This window comes from Pleurodeles waltl, chromosome 4_1 (assembly GCF_031143425.1).
Source record: "Pleurodeles waltl isolate 20211129_DDA chromosome 4_1, aPleWal1.hap1.20221129, whole genome shotgun sequence".
NCBI classification, from domain to species: Eukaryota; Metazoa; Chordata; class Amphibia; order Caudata; family Salamandridae; genus Pleurodeles; species Pleurodeles waltl.
Window position 1 is genome coordinate 778396608 of NC_090442.1, and position 20381 is coordinate 778416988.

Sequence of the window (20381 nt, forward strand, 5' to 3'; positions counted from 1 at the left end):
ATGGAAGGGGAATTGCTTCCCCTTCCAGCCCCACCACCTCCCTGCCCCCCCAATGGCATCTGATGACATCAGTGGGCGACTGCGCGCTGACCTCATCAGAGGCTGCCCCCACAGTGCTGGAAGCTCAGCTTTCAGCACAGACAGCGCAGATCGGAGGACAAATGCAAAAGCATTTCTCCTCCAATCACGTGGAGGGGGCGAGAGAGGCATGAAAGGAGAGGGAAGTCCTTTCCCCACTGCAATGAGATCGGGCAGCAGAAATGTCACTAGACACTAGGGGATTTTTTTTTTGTTTATGTCATAAGGGGAGCGGCCCCTTGGGCAAGGGCCGCTCCCCAGGGGGGCAATTTGTTTTTTAATGTTGTGGACCATTTCCGCCCCCCCTTGGGTCAGATCGGCCTATTGTAATTAGGTTGATCTGCCCCCCAGGGGGTGGGGGTGAAAACCCTACAAACCAGGGATTTTAATTTTTTTGTTTATTTTATTTTTTTATATGTGGTGAGCGACCCCTTAGGCAAGGGTCACTCCTGTGGGGGGAGGGGGAGGGGGGTGCAAATTGTCTTTAGGCCATTTCTGCCTATTTTTGTTAGGCCAGTCTGCCCCCACGGGGGCAGGAACCCCTAGAGACCAGGGATTTTTACTTTTTTTGCGTCAATTTCACATAAGGGAAGCAACCCCTTAGGCAAGGGTCAATCCCTTGGAGGACAAATTTATTTTAGGCCATTTGTGTCCCCCTTGAGGGCAGATTGGCCTATTTTTATTAGGCCAATCTGCCCAGAAGGGGGATAGAAACCACTAGGTACCAATTTCAGGCAAGGGGAGCGACCCCTTAGGTCCCTCCACTGTTATTTATTTTAGGGCATTTCTGCTCCCCTTGGGGGATCTGCCCGGGGGTTGGGGGTAGAAACCACTTAGGCACCAGGGATTGGTGTGTGTGTATTAAGGGTCACTCCCCATAGGGGGCACATTACTGTTGGCCATATCTGCCCCCCGGGGCCATACCCCCACCCCAAATAAATGGGGCCAAAGTTGTTCTCCCCACCGGTGGGCAGATGGGGCAATTACCCCTGATCCACTCCCCGCAGGGGGGGGGGGGGGCAGAAAGCATAGTAGATGCCATGGAATTAAAAAATAAATAAATAGTGGGGTGGAGGCTACCAACCAGTATGGGCCTGGTTATGCCCCCACCCCAAATGATCATTTTGATGTGTCCAGATAGTGTTTTGGGGCATTTCCTTTCGCGGGCACTAGGCCTACCCACACAAGTGAGGTACCATTTTTATCGGGACACTTGGGGGAACGCTGGGTGGAAGGAAATTTGTGACTCCTCTCAGATTCCAGAACTTTGTGTCACCAAAATATGGGGAAACAGTGTTTTTTTGGCCAAATTTTGAGGTTTGTAAAGGATTCTGGGTAACAGAACCTGGTCAAAGCCCCACAAGTCACCCCATCCTGGATTCACCTAGGTGTCTAATTTTCAAAAATGCGCAGGTTTGGTAGGTTTCATTAGGTGCCGGCTGAGCTAGAGGCCAAAATCAACAGCTAGGCACTTTCCAAAAAACAGCTCTGTTTTCTTTGGGAAAATGTGATGTGTCCATGTTGTGTTTTGGGGCATTTCCTGTTGCGGGCGCTAGGCCTACCCACACAAGTGAGGTACCATTTGTATCGGGAGACTTGGAGGAACGCTGGGTGGAAGGAAATTTGTGGATCCTCTCAGATTCCAGAACTTTCTGGCACCCAAAATGTGAGGAAAAAGTGTTTTTTGGCCACATTTTGAGGTTTGCAAAGGATTCTGGGTAACAGAACCTGGTGAGAGCCCCAGAAGTCACCACATCTTGAATTCCCCTAGGTGTCTAGTTTTAAAATATGTACAGGTTTGGTAGGTTTCCCCTGGTGCCGTCTGAGCTAGAGGCCAAAATCTACAGCTAGGCACTTTGCAAAAAACACGTCAGATTTCAATGTAAAAATGGGGTGTCCATGTTGTGTTTCCCGTCGCAAGCATTAGGCCTAGCCATGCAAATGAGGTACCATTTTTATCGGGAGACTTGGGGGAACAGAGAATAGCAAAACAAGTGTTATTGCTCCTTGTCTTTCTCTACATTTTGTCCTTCCAAATGTAAGACAGTGTTTATAATCAGACATCTATTTGAGAAATGCGCTGTAATTCAAATGCTAATATGGGCACCCCGGAATTCAGAGATGTGCAAATAACCACTGCTTCTCAACACCTTATCCTGTGCCCATTTTGGAAATACAAAGGTTTTCTTGATACTTATTTTTCACTCTTTAAATTTCAGCAAATGAATTGCTGTATACCAGGTATAGAATGAAAACCCATTGCAAGGTGCAGCTCATTTATTGGCTCTGGGAACCTCGGGCTCATGCTGAACCTGCAAGCCCTATATATTCCCGCAACCAGAAGAATCCAGCAGACGTAACGGTATATTGCTTTAAAAAATCTGACATTGCAGGAAAAAGTTACAGAGTAAAACAATTAGAAAAATGGCTGTTTTTTTCACCTCAATTTCAATATTTGTTTTTATTTCAGCTGTTATTTTCTGTAGGAAAACGTTGTAGGAACTACACAAATTACCCCTTGCTGAATTCAGAATTTTGTCTACTTTGCAGAAATGTTTAGCTTTCTGGGATCCAGCATTGGTTTCACACCCATTTCGGTCGCTAACTGGAAGGAGCCTGAAAGCACAAAACAATAGTGAAAAAGGGATATGTCCCAGTAAAATGCCAAAATTGTGTTGAAAAATGGGGCTTTCTGATTCAAGTCTGCCTGTTCCTGAAAGCAGAGAAGCTGGTGATTTTAGCGCTGCAAACTCATTGTTGATGCCATTTTCAGGGAAAACACCACAAGCCTTATTCCGCAGCCCTTTTTCCCATTTTTAAAAAAAACTAAATGTTCACTGTATTTTGGCTAATTTCTTGGTCTCCTTCAGGAGAACCCACGAAGTCTGGGTACTGCTAGAATCCCTAGGATGTTGGAAAAACAGGATGCATATTTGGTGTGGGTAGCATATGTAGACAAAAAGTTATGAGGGCCTAAGTGCGAACTGCCCCAAATAGCCAAAAAAAGGACTGACACCTGAGGGGAAAAGGCCTGACAGCGAAGGGGTTAAATCTACTTGTCCTAATAAAAAATCTACTTGTCCCTTTGGTGCCGCATAGCAGGTGACAAATTATAGCAGCAATTTCATTATGCTCTGGTAATAGCCTCTCTGATTATGCCAGGGCTACTACTATATTAGGGCTTGAATACTTGCAATTTCAATCCCTACAATTTCCTTATTTTGCCACCTTTCCGCAGATCTACATACTGGGGCTGGAGGAAGCAGTAAGCAATAGTTCCAGGGCTGGGATGCCTTTGAGTCTGCAAATCTACTAGCTTGCATGTTTTAAGGATTTTCACTAGCTCTTCTCCAATCTTTTCCCATAATAAGAAGGGTTGGAAAATTACTCCTGGCAATGGCAGAAATAGAAGTTCTTCCAAGGTTGGGAAAAAAGTGGTTGGAGGGAAAGTGAACTTGTAAACGCTCAATAGATTTTCACATGAGCAAATCTACGCATGCATATTTGCTCGTGCTAAAATACACTTCACAAATATTTTCTACGAGTAAGATTTCTTGGTCTACTTCTGTAAGTTCTTGTGAATTCATGAAAGTCACTAATGCAAAGACATATTCCATGGGTGCACTTTTCTGACTTCCTTTAAGAGTTGGGTCCCTAATTAAGGCTGGTGTTAAAGACATTTTGTTGTTATTAAACCTCCATTTCACCATCTATCAGCTGGCTTTACTGTGAGCGATAGCATTTGTGTTTTTCCACAAGGAGCATATTGGCACACAAAGTAGTTGTTTTCAGTGCCAGGAACTACTGTGGCAATCAGCAGCATAACAAAACTGGAGCACCCCCCTGCAAAGAACATGGAGGGTTCACCCCTCCAGACTAAGCAGGTGCTGTGCTGAGGCATCTGCCAAAAACTTTTTTTCTCAGACCAAACACTTTTTTTCTTTTTCCCCAGTGTTTGTTACGATGGAGGGGGTCTGGCAGCTCCCACAACAATAAAGTGTTACAGAAGCCATGTCAAAACAAGACATGCATTGACAAAACCAAAAGACTCACAAAATAATTTCGGATCGGATGGCTTTGCCAGTGCTTTCTTATTTTAATGTGTCCCTTAATCCTGTTGAAAATGGTTACGCGGATTTTCCATTAGGAATATTTTTGGGAAATACTAGCATGCATCAACACATTTTACTGAATTACTCTTCAAAGAAATAGCACCTAAAGCTTCATAGTAGAGAAACTTTTTTTTCCAAATTGCATTTTTTTCTTAACATTTTATTTTGAAAGAAAACAATCATCACTCTTGTTTAGAAGTGTCTGCAAACATTTGCATCTAATCAGAGAGCATTTTGGTAGCATTATATTAAGCCTCATATTGTTAAACTTTTCAAACATATGTACGCTTTTTCTTTTTTTTCTTTTTTACTAGAACCACTGTCACTAGTGCAGTGTGACCTTAAAACATTTATGTACAGCGCTCACCCTAATAATGAAGGCTTTTCATTAATGAACCATAAATATAAGTTTGAACACCATCAACAAATGGACACAGATTACCTCAACTGCAGACAGTTCCCTTTTCTGTAAATTGGCAGGCAAAGGGTTTGGGCTGGAGGGGGTTGGGCCTACTTGTCCCAAGGACAAAATAAACATGAAAACTTATTGCCCTTGACCCAAACTCATATGTCCTGGGCGTCAGGCGATAGGAATTCCACATCCCTGTTCATATAATACTTTCTTAACAGAGTAACCGTGCCTCCAATGGGCCGGTCCTCTGTCGCGTATGAATGGACTCATATGGAACTCCCTTGGTGGTTTAACAGCTCCTCCAATGGTTGGGCTCTCTCTGGTCTCTGGGTGGATTCCATATAATATGTCTCCTTGTTTAATGGGTCTTTAGACGCTACTGAGTTGATTTGGTACATGCTAGTTGACCTCACTGATGTCTATCAACAGTAAGTTCTACATTGTCTGGGATATGTCCTCCCTAAAGTTCTTAAGTATCTGCACGCACAATAGCATTCAGTCTTACACTCCCCATGACGCCCTATGCACAGGCACTTGGACATTAGACGCACCATACTTCCCCCATTTAGTTTAAACCTAATGTATCTCAAGCATGTCCCACAGAGACCAAACTGCAATCAACACCCATTCAGACATATACACCAAGGAGGCCCAAGAACCTAGTGCAAATCAGAGCGCTTCATATCCTCACCAGGACTATGAAGCACTATATAAATAATGCTACATGACCACCCAGAAGGAGGTTTAGGCCTCCCAATAGGTATAGTAAGCGCTATCAAATTCAAAGACTACACTCTCAGGGTGTTCACAAGTTTTAAATAATGCTGAAGTGTTAAAGTACAATGTTATTCTTTTCAATTTACTATACAAGCAGGAAAAATTTACCATCCAAAATATATCAAAATCATAACATTATAGGGATTATAGTAAACTCATTTAAATGCGTTGTTAAATATTTTTTACAGCTCTATTCTGCTATTCAGCAAAGGCCTGCGGCAGAAAGACTGAAGAAGAAATCTAGGTCTAAGAGCAGCATGCAAGAACGTTTCCACAGTTCAGCCCAGCACAAGAGTTGATATGGATACTTTAAAGGAGACATTACTAGAAATGTCCATGACATATTAATACCTTGACCTTAAAGACTGTCCTGGCATGAGGGAGTGTGTGTTGGAGAAAGGCAGTGGCTGAAGTGGATGGAATCTCTAGGGAATGTTTTCCTGCTTCAGGTTACAAAACAACCTTTTCTGAATGGTTAATTCCATGCCGTTGGCTGAAAAGGAAATGAAGGGGGCCCCTGTCCAGCAAGGAGGAAGCAGATAAGGGAAACGAGCCTTCTCACCAAGGTGCCTGCTATCAGAAATAAATGTCATTGTGTGGAATTTGTTAATAAGCAAAGCTAAAGTCTACTTGCGAGCAAGTATGTGTCTTTAATTGAAGGTGTGTCAGAGTGTGTCATTCTCCTGAAAGCTTATAAAAAAAGGCTGCAGTAGGTATAGTCTGACTGCATATTACCAAAAATAAACATTTTAAAAACATGTTTTATCTTACCTACTAAATGTTTTTGACTATTTTGTTACTGCTTAGCTTATGATGTTTGTAATATAATTTTAAAATACTGACTTGCATATTTACAGTGCTTTTGGTCACACCTGGGACCTCGTAGCACTATACCTACACATTACTATTCTCCACTGCACCAACCATGATTCAAGGCTGTGATTGTCTGGCTACACACACAAACATCTGCAGAGAAAGCATTATCCAACTGATCTTTAATAATGCAGAAGCGTGCCTTTCCTGCTCATTACTTTAACTTTATTTTTCAATTAAATCACACTATATATATATATATATATATATATATATATATATATATATATATAAAAAATTACCTACTGGAGGGGCATGGCTTGAGCATCAAGATGGCGGCCGCACCTTAAAGGTGCTTCGGACCCCTCCGTCATCCGCTCAAGAAACGCGCATTAACGGCCCTCCCCGGAGTAGAAGGGAGACGGCGGAAGGTCAGGGCAGCTCTTGGGGTTGTCCGATCTGCGTCCTGGAGTCCGCGGGCCCAAGGGGAGCCGAAAACGAACGGAGCGCCCCACACTCAAAATGGCGGGCGCTCCGAACGCATGAAAGGCGGCCGGCAGATTGGCGATGATTGGGGCCACGGGCGGCCTGCCTGAAAGGAAGGGGAACCGCAGAGACAGCGCGTGGGACCGATGACATCTGGTCCGCGCTGCGAACCAGGCAAAACTGAGCGCGGGCGGCGCGGAGGCTGGGGCGAGTCCAACGGCCCGGCGAGCATCTGGGAGCGCCCCGAAGGACGATGACAGGTCACAGTGGCCTCCCTGCTTCTTCCTCCCCTCGTGCTGGTGAGTGACTGCTGCCCCTGGCCCCATCGATCCGGGCCCCTTCTGGAAGACACAGCGGAGACGACGCCGGGGCCCTGAGAGAAGGAGGGAGCGATTTATTCTCCTCCCACCCCCCGTGACTAATAACCTTCGGTCGCCGGGAGCCCCAGGACCTGGGGGTGTGAGGTGGACGAGGAGGGGAACAGGCCCTAATGGGGATGCTGGTGTGAATAGAGACGGAGGTCCCTGTGGCCAAAGGTGAAGAGTGTTTCCCCCCCCCCAATCTGTACCACGAGAAAGGAATCACAGCCAAGGCACATCGGCGGAGGTGGGCACACCGGCAGAAGTGGGCATTCCGGCAGAAGTTGATGGCCCCAAAAGGCAGTTAAAATGGGCAAAGATTGCCACGGGCCCCAGTGGAGCCCCGAAAGATGACCGAAGGGCAGAGAGTGGCGAAGGGAGGCAGGCCGGGAACAGCGACCTGGCGGCTATCCTTCAAGCAATACAGTCATCCATGAAGCGGTGGAAGGCAAAATTGGAGAAGTGAGGGTGGATGTGGCCCTGGTACGCCAAGACCTTCGTAATGCAACAGCGAGGATTGCGGAAACGGAGTCCAGAATCTCCACGGTGGAAGACGATCTGGTGGCCCTCAAAACACAGGTATCAACACTAACAACTCGGACAGCAGAACTATATCGAAGGGCTGAAGATGCCGAAAACAGATCCCGCCGCAACAACCTCAGAATTGTGGGACTGCCCGAAAACACCGCCGCCTCCTCCCTGGCCATATTCCTGGAGGACTGGTTCAGATCCTGGTTGCCCCGGGATGTTCTGACACCCTGGTTTGCGATTGAACGCGCACATCGGGCCCTGCAGGCTAGACCCCCCCCCGGGCTCTCCACCGAGGCCAGTTATCCTTAGACTTTTCAACTTCAGAGACAGAGATGCGATACTCCAAGCGGCAAGATCAAAAGGAGACCTGCACTGTGATGGAACCAAAGTCATGGTGTTCCCAGACTATACCAAAGACGTCCAAATGCAACGCCGCTCGTTTCCAGAAGTTAAACAAAAGCTGAGGGCGATGGAGGTGCTGTACCGCCTTCTCTTCCCAGCCAAACTAAGGGTGGTTCACAACAATAAGACCTACTTCTTTGAATCCCCTGATCAGGCTTGGAAATGGCTAACCGAAGAGATCCCGATGGGCCTTGGTGGGGAGGAGCGGCGGCTGGCACTCACTGGCCAGCAGAGGAACAACCGTCCGCGACGACCGGGGGGTTCCCGACGGAGAACTCGTTCCAGAAGGCGCAAGGAGAGGGGAGAATCGATCTCAGGCTCCCCACGAGGATCCGCGGAGGAGATAACCCAGGGGCCCGGGGTAGAAGAGAGACCGAGAGACACGGGAGGGGACCGGCGACCCGGAGACTCTGGGGAACTGCTCCCCGGAACAGCAGAAGACACTGACCTCTCACAAAGCCCAGTGTTGAGAGTCCTCCTCCGGAGAGGGGAAAGTTGGGCCAGGAGGGCCAGAGACCAAGACGAGGTCACGGCGCTTATGTTCAAGCGTAACAAAACCTAACACTTCTTAATCTGCAAGTATGGAGGGCTCCACCATAGCTCAGACACTAAAAGTCATCAGCTCATTATGTTTGGGAATGAGCTGTTGGTATTGGGCGACAGATGCTTCTGGGGGGAAGTGAGTTGGGGGGACATGTTTGGTTCTACCCAGCCAACAGGCTGTTGTTATTGTTCTTTACAGTTAATGTAGGTCTATGGTCTCCACTACCGGCTGGAAATAATAGTAGTAGGTCACTCAGACAAAGAAAGCACACAGGCCGGGCTGAATTCTGTCAGCCCGGATTCGCACGGAAAGAACCGAGGGAGAGATCAATGAGGTCAGTTTATGGATGGGTAAGGGGGGGAAGAACGGGCACGACTCACATAATATCATGGAACGTCAACGGGCTCCTTGATAAGATAAAAAGGTCAGCGGTGCTCGCTTACATTCAGACATAAACCCAACATACTCCTGATGCAGGAGACACATCTCATGGGGAATAAATGCCCCTTCTTAGCCCGTAAGGGATTTGACAGGGTATTCCACGCAGGGTTAATGAGAGGCTCACGCGGGGTTGCAGTATTGCTGCATCACTCACTACCTCTGGTAGTGAGACAAGAATGGAGAGACCCCGCAAGGGAGATATGTGGCGATCTTAGGTACGGTAGAAGGCCAGGCAATGAACATTGTGAGCACTTATGCTCCCCCGAACATGGTGCGTAAGACTCTAGGAGATCTGACAAGACTATTAGCGGAGCTGCCCCCTGGGAACACGGTGATAGGGGGCGACTTCAACGTAGTCCCAAACCCAGGGCTGGACACGAGTGGGGGACCCTCAGCCCATAGACAGGCCTTGGCCACTAGTTTGGAAGGATGGATGACATCAACGGGGCTTTGTGATGCCTGGAGGGCGTGGCACCCTAGACGCAAACAATTCACGCATAGTTCGGCAGCCCACAGCACACAATCCAGGATAGACCTGGTGTTTGTGTCAGCCAGGGAACGTGGACACCTCTCCCACATCGAGATTCTACCGCGTGGGATCTCGGACCACGCGCCGGTTCGGCTCAAGATGGGCCTCGCAGACCCGCTGATCCGTCCCATATGGAGGCTAAACGCTTGGCATTTACAAGATGAAGAAGTTGTTGATAGCTTAAGGGAGTCGTTACGCGATTACTTTAATATTAATGAGGGCTCGGTGAGATCACCCGGAACCCTATGGGCTGCAAGTAAGGTGGTACTGAGAGGGACAGCTAAGGGCCTAATCCGTGCTCGGGAACGCGCCCGGGACTCCCGAATCACCCAGCTGGAGGCCCGTGCCACTCTTCTTGAAGCAGAGCAAGAATCACACTCGAACGAACGGATAACCAGGCACCTCTTGCTGATTCAGGAGGAGATACGTAGTTTATCCCTAGAAGCGGCAAAACACATGTGGCACGCCTCCACGGCACGAGTGTACGGTTGGGGCAACAAAACAGGGAAACTACTATATTGGTTGATTTCCCAACAACAGGCTCCCCGAATCATCCCGGAGATATGCAATGAACAAGGGGAACGGTTGGTTGAACTCCAAGAGGTGGCCGAAACGTTCGCTGAATTCCATAAGGCCTTATATCGAGCAACAAGTCCAGAGAATACGGGCTCCCCAGACCGGTTCCTGGCAAATTCTTCACTCCCGGTTCTGCCCACGGCGGACGTACGGGCTTTGGAGGAGCCGTTCACGGAGGCGGAGATTGGCGATGCCATAGCGGCAATGGGAGTTGGGAAAACTCCCGGGCCTGATGGGTTTCCTCCAGAATACTACAAAAGATTCAAGGAGGAACTGGTCCCACACCTAATGAATCTCTATGCTGAGGTAGATCAGAAAGGCCTAGACGTTGCCATCATTGTCGTACTGCCTAAGACCCAACCCCCCTCCCTCTCCTGCGCTGACTATAGACCCATATCTCTCATTAACAGTGAAGTAAAGATCTACGCCACAATGCTGGCCTCCCGCCTACTAGTGCACCTGGATCAGTGTGGATTCATGACCGGACGTAGCACCCGCCACTGTATACGAAGGCTCCAGGTGGCCCTCGCAAGGAGACATCGATTGCCCCAGCACTTGGCTCTCCTATTCGTCGACTTCGAAAAGTCATTCGACTCAGTTAATTGGGAATTCCTTTTTGCGGTGCTCCGGCGCGCCGGTTTCGGGCCAAGATTCCGTAGACTGGTCCAGGCCTTGTATACCAAGCCACGACGCGGGTTCGGGTCAATGGAGTCTTGTCCTCGGCCTTTCCGATTCATTAGGTGTGGGACCAGTTCTCTCCTTTTTGCCCTGGCCATTGAGCCATTAGCGGGAATGCTGAGAGAGGACCCGATTTACCAGGGTTGGAGATGGGGCTCCTCTTGCGAAGACCGAGTGGCCTTATATGCGGATGATGTCCTGTTATACATGGCAAACCCGGGAGTGACTGGACCCAGAAGCTTCCATCTACTGCAGCACTTCAAGGAGGCCTCGGGGGCTCAAAATGAACCCGTCCAAATCGGTACTGGTCCCTCTGACGCGGTCACGAGACTGCTTCGACTGGCAGACAGTGGTTCCGCTGCGCTGTCTAAGTTTTAAATATTTAGGGATATGGGTCACACTGCTCCCTGAGCTATCCTGGTCCCTGAACCTCAATCCATTGGTGTCTCGCATACGGGAAGACGTTAAGCAATGGCATTCATTGCCACTGAATATTTTGGGCCGTATAGCTCTATACAAGATGATGGTCCTACCGCGCCTCTTATATATGGTCCAGAACTTGCCATTCACGATCCCGCGCTCGTGGTTTAAAAAACTGGATGGAATTACCACCTCCTTTATGTGGGAAGGAGCGAGACAGAGTAGCGTCCCGGAGCTGCCGAAGAGAGGTATATGATGGGGGACTGGGCATGGCCGATCCTTACCTGTACTACCTGGCGACACAACTCCTGGTGGTGCACGATTGGTTCAACGGGGGTTGGTCAGACCCAGCATATCAGGTAGAATTAGACGCTTTGGGGTATCCCCAAATCATGGATGTGTTATACGGGGCTCCGATCCCCAAAGATTTGGAGTCCATCACCAAGGCGGTCTTCTTAGCGTGGAGAGTGGCTCTAAGGCATACTGGCTGGAACAAAATGGTTACCCAGCAAACACCGCTGTGGCACGGCAGTTGGCTGAGAGAGACAGCCAAATTGGAGGGATTCGGGAAATGGGACACACTGGGAATATCCTTGGTGGGGGGATGTGTGGAAAGGAAGTTTGATGAAGTCCTTTCAAGAAATGCAACAAGAGTTCCAACTATCCCCGAAGCAATTCTTTAGATATCTCCAGCTCCGGCATGCCCTTGCTAGGCACTTGAAAGAAACGTCCCAAATACCGGAGTTCAATCCAGTTGAGGCCAAAACACTCATGGGCAGCCTGGGGAAGAAGGGGGTCTCCCAGATCTACAAAATGCTGGTCACAAATGCACCCGGGGACCTAGGCCACCTTAGGAAGGGATGGGAGAAGTGGATGGGACCACTTGAGGAAGAAGACTGGACAGAGGCACTGATGGCTCCCCAGACGCTGGTGGTGTTGACGAGGCTGAGGGTGACACAATTCTTTTTTTTACAGAAAGCATATCTGTCCCCAGATAGACTGTACAAGATGGGTGCCCTTGGTTCTGCTCAATGCCCACGATGCAGGGAGGACCAGGCTGATTTCTTTCATATGATATGGTCCTGCCCCGTGATTCGAAAGTTCTGGGAGGGAGTAAACCACAAGCTGAACATTGCCTTAGGATCATCACAGGTACTGACCCCCAAAATGGTACTACTGGGGGTGATGAGTGACATGGAGGGATCTAGAGCAGATAAGACGTTGGTCGGAACAGCGAATATGGTGGCCAAGAGAGACATAGCGGCCGCTTGGAAAACCGGCAAGGGTCCCCCCCTTCAGAAATGGAGACGGGGCTGGACTGGTGTGCAGCCCAAGAAAAAGTGCTGTATGAATCAAGGGGATGTCCCCATAAATATGAGAAAATATGGGGGGAATGGGCGGGATTGCTAAACTAAAGGGGCTCAGACAAAATGTATACACATGCTCCTCTTTCCTCTCGCTTTGTACTGCCAAATTATGGTACTTCGGATCTTCTTAGATATCTCGAACACATAAATGTTAGACCAGAATGAACTGTCCAGTCGGTGTCAAAAAGACCAAGGTTTGTAAGTTACTTGTATATTTTACCTGTACCTTTTAAAAAACAATAAAATGTGGTTATTAAAAAAAATAAAAATTACCTACTGGTGGTAGGTAGTAGTAGTAGATAGTTATAGTTAGGACCATGGTTCCGTAGAAAAAACATTTTCTGACTTGCCTATATCTTTGGTGCCGTTTGACGAATCTTCATGAAATTTTCCCAAAAAAGTGTTGCAGTAATTCTTGTTACGCACGGAAAGGTTTGGGGTGTTCGGTCAACTGGGGGCTCAAGAAAGCTGCTTTTCCCCTGACACGACTACAGCCCAAACCACTGGATAGAATTACACCAGATTTGGAAGAAATGCTACCAGTACGCAGATTATGCTTTCGTTTATTTGGTGTAAATCCATCCAGTAGTTTTTGAGAAATTACAAGAAATTCAAATTTATATATCTGTAATCGCGAAGACTTCATGAAAAATGGCGAGCTCGTGCAGGGAAATGTACAGTTCTGATTGGCTGCCAACACTTCAAACCAGGAAGTGTTGGCAGCAATCTTGGGACTCAGCTTCAGCTGAGTTCCAGTAACAAAGCAAAAAAACAAACAAAAAAACACCATAGACAAGGTTCCAGGTTAGGGACACTCTGATCCATAGCTCTGGTGGTGGGGTCCCAGAGGGACCCCCACAGAGCAAAAAAGCATTGTTTGTTTTGCTGCAGATTCACGATATTTGTGAATAGGCCCCCAGGTGGGCCAGGTCAAGGGGGCAATAATATTTTTAAGTGTGGGGGGGCCTCTTGGCCCACCCACAGCACTGGGGACCACCACATCCCTGGGGAGGATTTTCATTGTATATGCGGGGGCCCCTAGCCCCCTTGCAACCCCAGGGACCGCCACCTCCCCGGGGAACGTTCTAAATTTGTTGCAGGGGCCGTGCGGACCACCGCAGCCCTGGGGACCTCCACCTCCCAGGGGAAAACAATAAAAATAAGTAAATGGGTTCAGTTTCAGACCCCTATTAGCCACGGGAACCATAACCTCCCCAGGGCTATGGCTATGTAGGAGGGGCCGCGGGGGGCCCCCTTGAGGTGTCCCTGATGGCCCTGGGGACAGCCACCCCCCAGGGCCAGCTCCTGCTATGTCCCAGGATGCCCACCCCCGGGACATAGCTGTTGGCTGTGGCTTGGCTGCAGGTTTAACGCTGCAGCCAAGCCACAGCAAACACTCTGGTTTAAAACAGCGGGAGCAGAACCCGCTCTCTGAAAGCAGACCTTTCATCTCTGTTCCCTACACACAGAAATGCATGCAGGGAACGGAGATGAAAGTTTTGCTTCAGCAAGCAGGGAGCTCCTGTTAAAGCAGCTTCTTGCTTGGCGAAGCAATGGAACTGTGGGGGAGGCCTTGAGGCTTCCCCCGTTGTTCCAGATAGCCCGTAAAGGGCATGTTTTCAAATAAATAAAACATTTTAAAAAATATGTAGGGACCGCAGGGGAGCCCTTGAGGGCTCCCCCACGGTCCACAGGAGCCCATAAGGCCCTAATAAAAAAAACAAAAAAAAGCAGGAGAAAAAATAGCTCAGCCTAAAGGTCACAGGCATTCACACTGAGCACTGAAAGTTTGAGTCCAGCTGGACTCGTTTCCCTCTTTTAAAAAAAAAAAAAAAGAAAAAAAATGTTTAGAGTTAAAATAAAAGGAGATTATTTTTTTCAAAATAACAAATACATTTTTCTTTTTAAATTGAAATATCTACGTATATCATACATTAAAGCCTTGAAAAGACTATCTCTCTCCATCTCTTTCAATCACTGTCCTGCTCACACACACACTGAGACATGTACGCACCCACTCACAAACCCACTCAGACCCTCATGTACCTACTCAGAGACCCACTTAGACAGTTACGCACTCACTCACAGACCTACTGACACCCATATGCACCCTCTCACAGCACCGCGCACACACTGACGCACCCACTGTAACACTGATGTGCGCACTCTCACACCCAGAGAGTCTTACGGCCACTCTCATCCCCAAATACACCCTCTCACACCTATTCTGAATCCCACAGAGGCTTCAGGGCTGTGCATGGCATGGGGTTGCGTGGTTAGGGGGGGTTGGCCACAGGGACAGGCTGCAGACCAGCCCTTGTGGGCAACCGTTACCTCCCATGGGCAAAGGCCGTGCACGATGCAAGGTTGGGTGCTTATAGGGGGTTGGCCTTGGCCAACCGCCGCCACGCACAGCGGTGGTTGGATTAATATATATGAAAATTACTATACGTTAAACAAAATCGAAATTCTCTGAAAAAAAAGAAAGGTTACAGTATGTTACAGTTAGGAAATAGAATTTTAAAAAAACATACAAATTCACACAAAAAAAAGTTACAGAGACGTTATAATTAGGCTCAATTTCAAACGTACAAAAACCATAGAAATTCACCACCAGTTGCAGTAAGTTACCGCAAGTAACTATAACTCATGCCCTCGCCATGCACTGTTAACCCAGAAATTACGGCACTCATAGAATCTTTGAGAACATCAACGTAATATTTGCTGCAAAGGTTTTGGCGAAAAACTGTGCATGGCAGGGGTGCGAGTTGTAGCTACCATAGGGCACAAGTTATAGTTACTTCAGGTAGCTAACTATAACTGGTGAATTTCTATGGTTTTGTAGGTTTAAAATGCGAGCAAAATATAATGTCCCTGTACCTTTGTTTTTTTAAGTGAATTTCTATGGTCCCTTTTAGGGTCGAGCACGCAAGAGCTCTGGCCCCTGTTGTAATCTCTCTGGGGTCTTTTAACCACACCCACCGCACACCCATCAGTTTTATTGGTTTGTGGGCTTAACTTTTAAAAATCGCTTGATTTCCTTTGTCAAAGGCATGCATACGGCATGCCTTTTCTGGTGTTTAGCCCTCTTCATGAGAACCGGTAAACTACAGAAAACATACGAGGCTCCATGTTTTCCCCATGGCCTCTGGACTACTTTTTATTTTTATTTCCTATGCATCGCACTGGGCAGTAGTCGGGCGCTTTGCATACTGTGATTTGCAGTGTCATGGCACCTGGTATGTCACTCTCTGCCCGGAGTAGTTAGTTTACTGTCTAATATAACGTGATGTAGTTTATGACAGCCTCGTAGCTGGTTTTGAAGATGGTACAACTTTGGGGGGGGGGGGGGGGGCAGTATAGTTTTACCAGCCTTAGGGTGATTAGGTCAAACTCCCTCCAGGTCTTGAGGAGATGTGCTGCAGCATGTTTGATGTTTTTCCAGAGGTGCCCAAGTGGTGGCTTCATACAAAGATTAAAATGTGTTCAAGATTATTACATCGCAGTAAACTACTTAAAGGATGTTCTCTGAAACAATCCGACATTTTTTCATGTGATGACTTAAAAGTCCATACCAGGGCTTGTGCAAAGTGTGATCTTGCTCTTGTAATAGAACGGGACATGCGAAGATCTATATGATATATGTAACCATGTAGTCAATGACCTTCGCCTAGTAGAAAGCCTTAGATGACGTTTGTTTGTATATCCAGTTCCCTACCATCGTGTGCACCACAACTCCTTCCAAGCTTTGGCTTTGCCTGTCTGCAGGTATGGAATGAATCTGCGGCACCGGCAGGTATCTGACTCCGAAGGTGAATTCTTATCTCCTCTCTCCCAGCTATGGGCATCTCCAATCAATCTTTTGTAACCGAGGAATGCGTCAAAACCCTACACCACACCAGGGGTTAATTATTCATGTTTTTTCCTCTTTCTAAGAGTGCTGCATTTTGCAGCATACATAGAGGAAAACTCCTTTTGGGATTGTTTTTGTGCTAGAAGGTGCCCCATCCTGCACAAAAATAATCAACCCTGCAACACAGGCACCATTGCACCATGGTGCAAGTGTACCTGCACTAGCGCATAGCAGCAATTTGTGCATCAGCGCAGGGGAAAAGGACAGGAATGTGCTGTATTGCGTAGACTCAGCGCATTCCTGCTGTTTTGTTTTGACGCAGGGCAGTGCAGCAAGAAGGCCTGCAGCATTGTCCTGCGCAAAAAACATTGTAAGTCTGGCACTAAAATGTTTGCTCCATGTATAATAAGAATCTAGCCCACAAAAAAAGAGTATACATGATCCGTGACATGCCTTAGTGTAATAATAGCATTGCCTTCAGGGCATAAGTATTTCCCAGTTTATGTTTAAACACTCACTTTCAATAAATATTTTACTAACGCATTATGTGGTAGCACACTGTCATTTACAAACAGTACCTTTCCAAGAAATGTCCACAAATCTTCCCACTAACTTGCAACTTTACTCATAAAACTATGTAGTCTATTAATAATCTGTGAAAACTGGGTTTCAGGACACATATTTCTGATTTGCACATCACCAAGTAAAGTGGTCTTTTTTGTTTTCATCCCATTAAAATATTTTTTCATCACACTGAAGAACAACAAATGGTCTTTCATAGCTACTGACATGTATTTTGAAATGTGTGTACAGTTGACAATTATTTCGCTTCACAGTTTTTACAGCAGGTCAGACAGGCCACTTTAGACAATCCTGGAACTCTGCAGTCAGAATGGAAAAAGACAAGTGACTCATTGTACTTCTGACCTTTGTCTCTGAACACAGAGCAAATGTAACAAGAACACATTTAAAGGCATCTTTTTCACTTTCTGACTAAATGTAACATGTTCTTTGTCAACTGTCCAGAAGGGGCGAGTAGGTCCTAAAAGTAGCTCGACCTGATAAAAAATTAATTTCCATAGCGAGTGGTCCAGTAGACTTTGAGCACTGAAGCCAAAGGCAGTACCAAAGGGCAAGCCAAGCAGTACCAAAGGGCGAGCCAAATCGGTATCAAAGGGTAAGCCAGAGCGGTATCAAAGGGCAGGCCACAGGCAGTACTAAAAGGTAAGCCACAGGCAGTACCAAAGGGCAAGACAGGGCAGTATCAAAGAGCAAGTCAAAGGCAGTACCAAAGGGTAAGGAAAAGGCAGTACCAAAGGGTAAGCAAAAGGCAGTACCAAAGGGTAAGCAAAAGGCAGTACCAAAGGGTAAGCAAAAGGCAGTACCAAAGGGTAAGCAAAAGGCAGTACCAAAGGGTAAGCAAAAGGCAGTACCAAAGGGCAAGCCAGAGCAGTACGAAAAGGCAAGCCAGAGTTGTATCAAAGGGCAGGCCACATGCAGTACCAAAAGGGAAGCCACAGGCAGTACCAAAAGGCAAGCCTGGGCAGTATCAAAGGGCAAGCCAAGGAGTACCAAAGCGCAAGCCAAGAAGTACCAAAGGGCAAGCCAGAGCGGTATCAAAGGGCAGGCCACAGGCAGTACCAAAAGGGAAGCCACAGGCAGTACCAAAAGGCAAGCCTGGGCAGTATCAAAGGGCAAGCCAAGGAGTACCAAAGCACAAGCCAAGGAGTACCAAAGCGCAAGCCAGAGCGGTATCAAAGGGCAGGCCACAGGCAGTACCAAAAGGTAAGCCTCAGGCAGTACCAAAAGGTAAGCCTCAGGCAGTACCAAAAGGTAAGCCTCAGGCAGTACCAAAAGGTAAGCCTCAGGCAGTACCAAAAGGTAAGCCTCAGGCAGTACCAAAAGGTAAGCCTCAGGCAGTACCAAAAGGTAAGCCTCAGGCAGTACCAAAAGGTAAGCCTCAGGCAGTATCAAAGGGCAAGCCAAAGGCAGTACCAAAAGGCAAGCCAAAGGCAGTACCAAAAGGCAAGCCAAAGGGCATGCCAGAGCAGAATTAAAGGGCAAGCCATGCAGTGCAAAGGGCAAGCCAAGGAGTATCAAAGGGCAAGCCACAGGCAGTACCAAGGAGCAGGCCGCAGCAGTATCAAAGGGCAAGCCAGAGGCCGCAGTCACTAGCCCTGGCAACCCCTATCTGACGTACATACATTGAACTGAACTTATTCATAATCTTCCTGTTTATGATTCCTGTGAGTATAATAATGCACAACAATCTTTGGTTTTATTGTGTCTACCATGATCACCTAGACATATTATTTATTGGAGAATTTGTTTAGATCAAGCATAACAGCAAGCAAACGCTTCTTTTATGACATGTTATCTATTTCGGCTTTTAATCACACCAACTTCACACCCATCACTATCGCTCAATCATGGGCTAGACCTTCAAAAATCCTTTATCATCATTGGCAAATGCTTTACATTTGTCCCTTCTGGGGCGGTTTTGTTTACCGCCATGGACATCAACCCTGTTACATGGCTAATTGCACATTTGCCGATACCTTTGACTGTGAGTGAACTTTTTCCTTTTGTGTGTCTCCTTCACGCTCATGCTGTGGCACTTTGAGTCATCTCACTTATGTGAAACTGTTTTACTTTTCATTTTCAATATATGTGGCAAGAAAAGTCCGGTTAGGAGTTTACAATGCTAATAGCTCTAACTCCAGCAAGTGCAAGCCCCATTGCATTGCAAATGCTTGTTAACTCTATTTCCCCAAGTATAACATTCCTCTAACCTTTGTTTTTTTCAGAACAGTACCATACATACAAGTTTCCTTTACTTCAAATGTTTGGGAAGAGGGGTATGGTGGGACATGTGAGGAAGGTATCGAGTCCTCCTGGCACACAAGGCAGAGTCCCGGAAATAGAGCACAAGCTTAACATCGTCTGGAAAGGAGAAGGTAGACAATCTAAGCGGAACGTAAGGAGCCAACATGCTAAACCCTTGTTCCACTGGACTTTCCACCACTGCTATCCAGAGTTGCAAACCCTTCTCATCCATATTTTCAGTCCACTCCTGCTCACACAGCCCACCACATTCCTGCGGTACACTAGAGTAGAGAACCTGGGAAAAGAAACAACGCCGTCCGCGACTATTAGGCGTCTACATAACTAAAAAAGACAGTGTAAAAAGTCGACCACACAAGACGGAGTTGAAGGAGATTCTGCCGTACTCCTTGATTCTCCGAGAGCTTCGCCACTGTAGATCACAGAAAATAATTAAATTAACGCGCTATTTCCAAAACCACCTGTCCCTTACCCGTCAGTTCCCTCGCCGCAAGGGCTCCTCCAGCCTGCTGGCTGCCTCCTAGAGAAGTCACGTGAGGATGACAGAAAGTCCCGTGACCTTGGCGTGCTGGGAGATGTAGTTAATTGAGTTGAGAAACTCGACTCAATAGATTGTTCCCTCTACACAAAGACGCAGTGTTAAGCAACAGCCTGTGAAATAAGTATTATTCATTTACCCCTTTAGGAGCAGGTGTGTGTAGAATTCCACGGGTGGATTCGTCAGGTGGACACGTGGCTGACGCGGAGACTATCTCAGCACTGTTCTAACTGGGTTCGTAACACAGCTGGCTTCCTTCTCTGACCCACCGTGACAAACATATTGAAAGCAATCCAACCAGGCTCTCAAATAGGTGCGATATCACTGTGTAGAACCACAAATACACTACGAGACACGAAATCACCGTATTTTGAACCTTGCAACAATTGCTACTCTACAAATGGCTCCTGTTTCTTTGTCTTCAAGCTGAGCTTACATCTTTAATTGCCCTTAATGCAACTGCATGTTCAAAAGATCTATATTTAACACAGATGCTTATTACCGATGCACAACAGATGTATAACTTCCATTGGCACAGCAGTGTAGTGTCCTGCTGGACACGTTCTAGTGTTCCACCAGCCACTCGGCTAAGGGCTGGCTTATACACACACACACCCCACA

The 20381-nt window shown here is 47.2% G+C and overlaps 1 protein-coding gene across 3 annotated transcripts in view; it reads right to left on the bottom strand.

Moving 5' to 3' along the window:
- The window catches only part of LOC138288162 (arylsulfatase A-like), a 234653-nt gene extending 214858 nt beyond the window's left edge, over positions 1 to 19795 (bottom strand). For 2 of the 3 annotated variants that reach the window (XM_069229470.1, XM_069229469.1), the window contains exon 1: positions 19695 to 19792. The gene's annotated coding sequence lies outside the window, so the exon portion shown is untranslated. Of the gene's footprint in view, positions 1 to 19694 lie in introns of all 3 variants that reach the window. The other variant, XM_069229471.1, reaches the window with a different exon arrangement.
- Between the last annotated feature and the right edge of the window lie 586 nt (positions 19796 to 20381).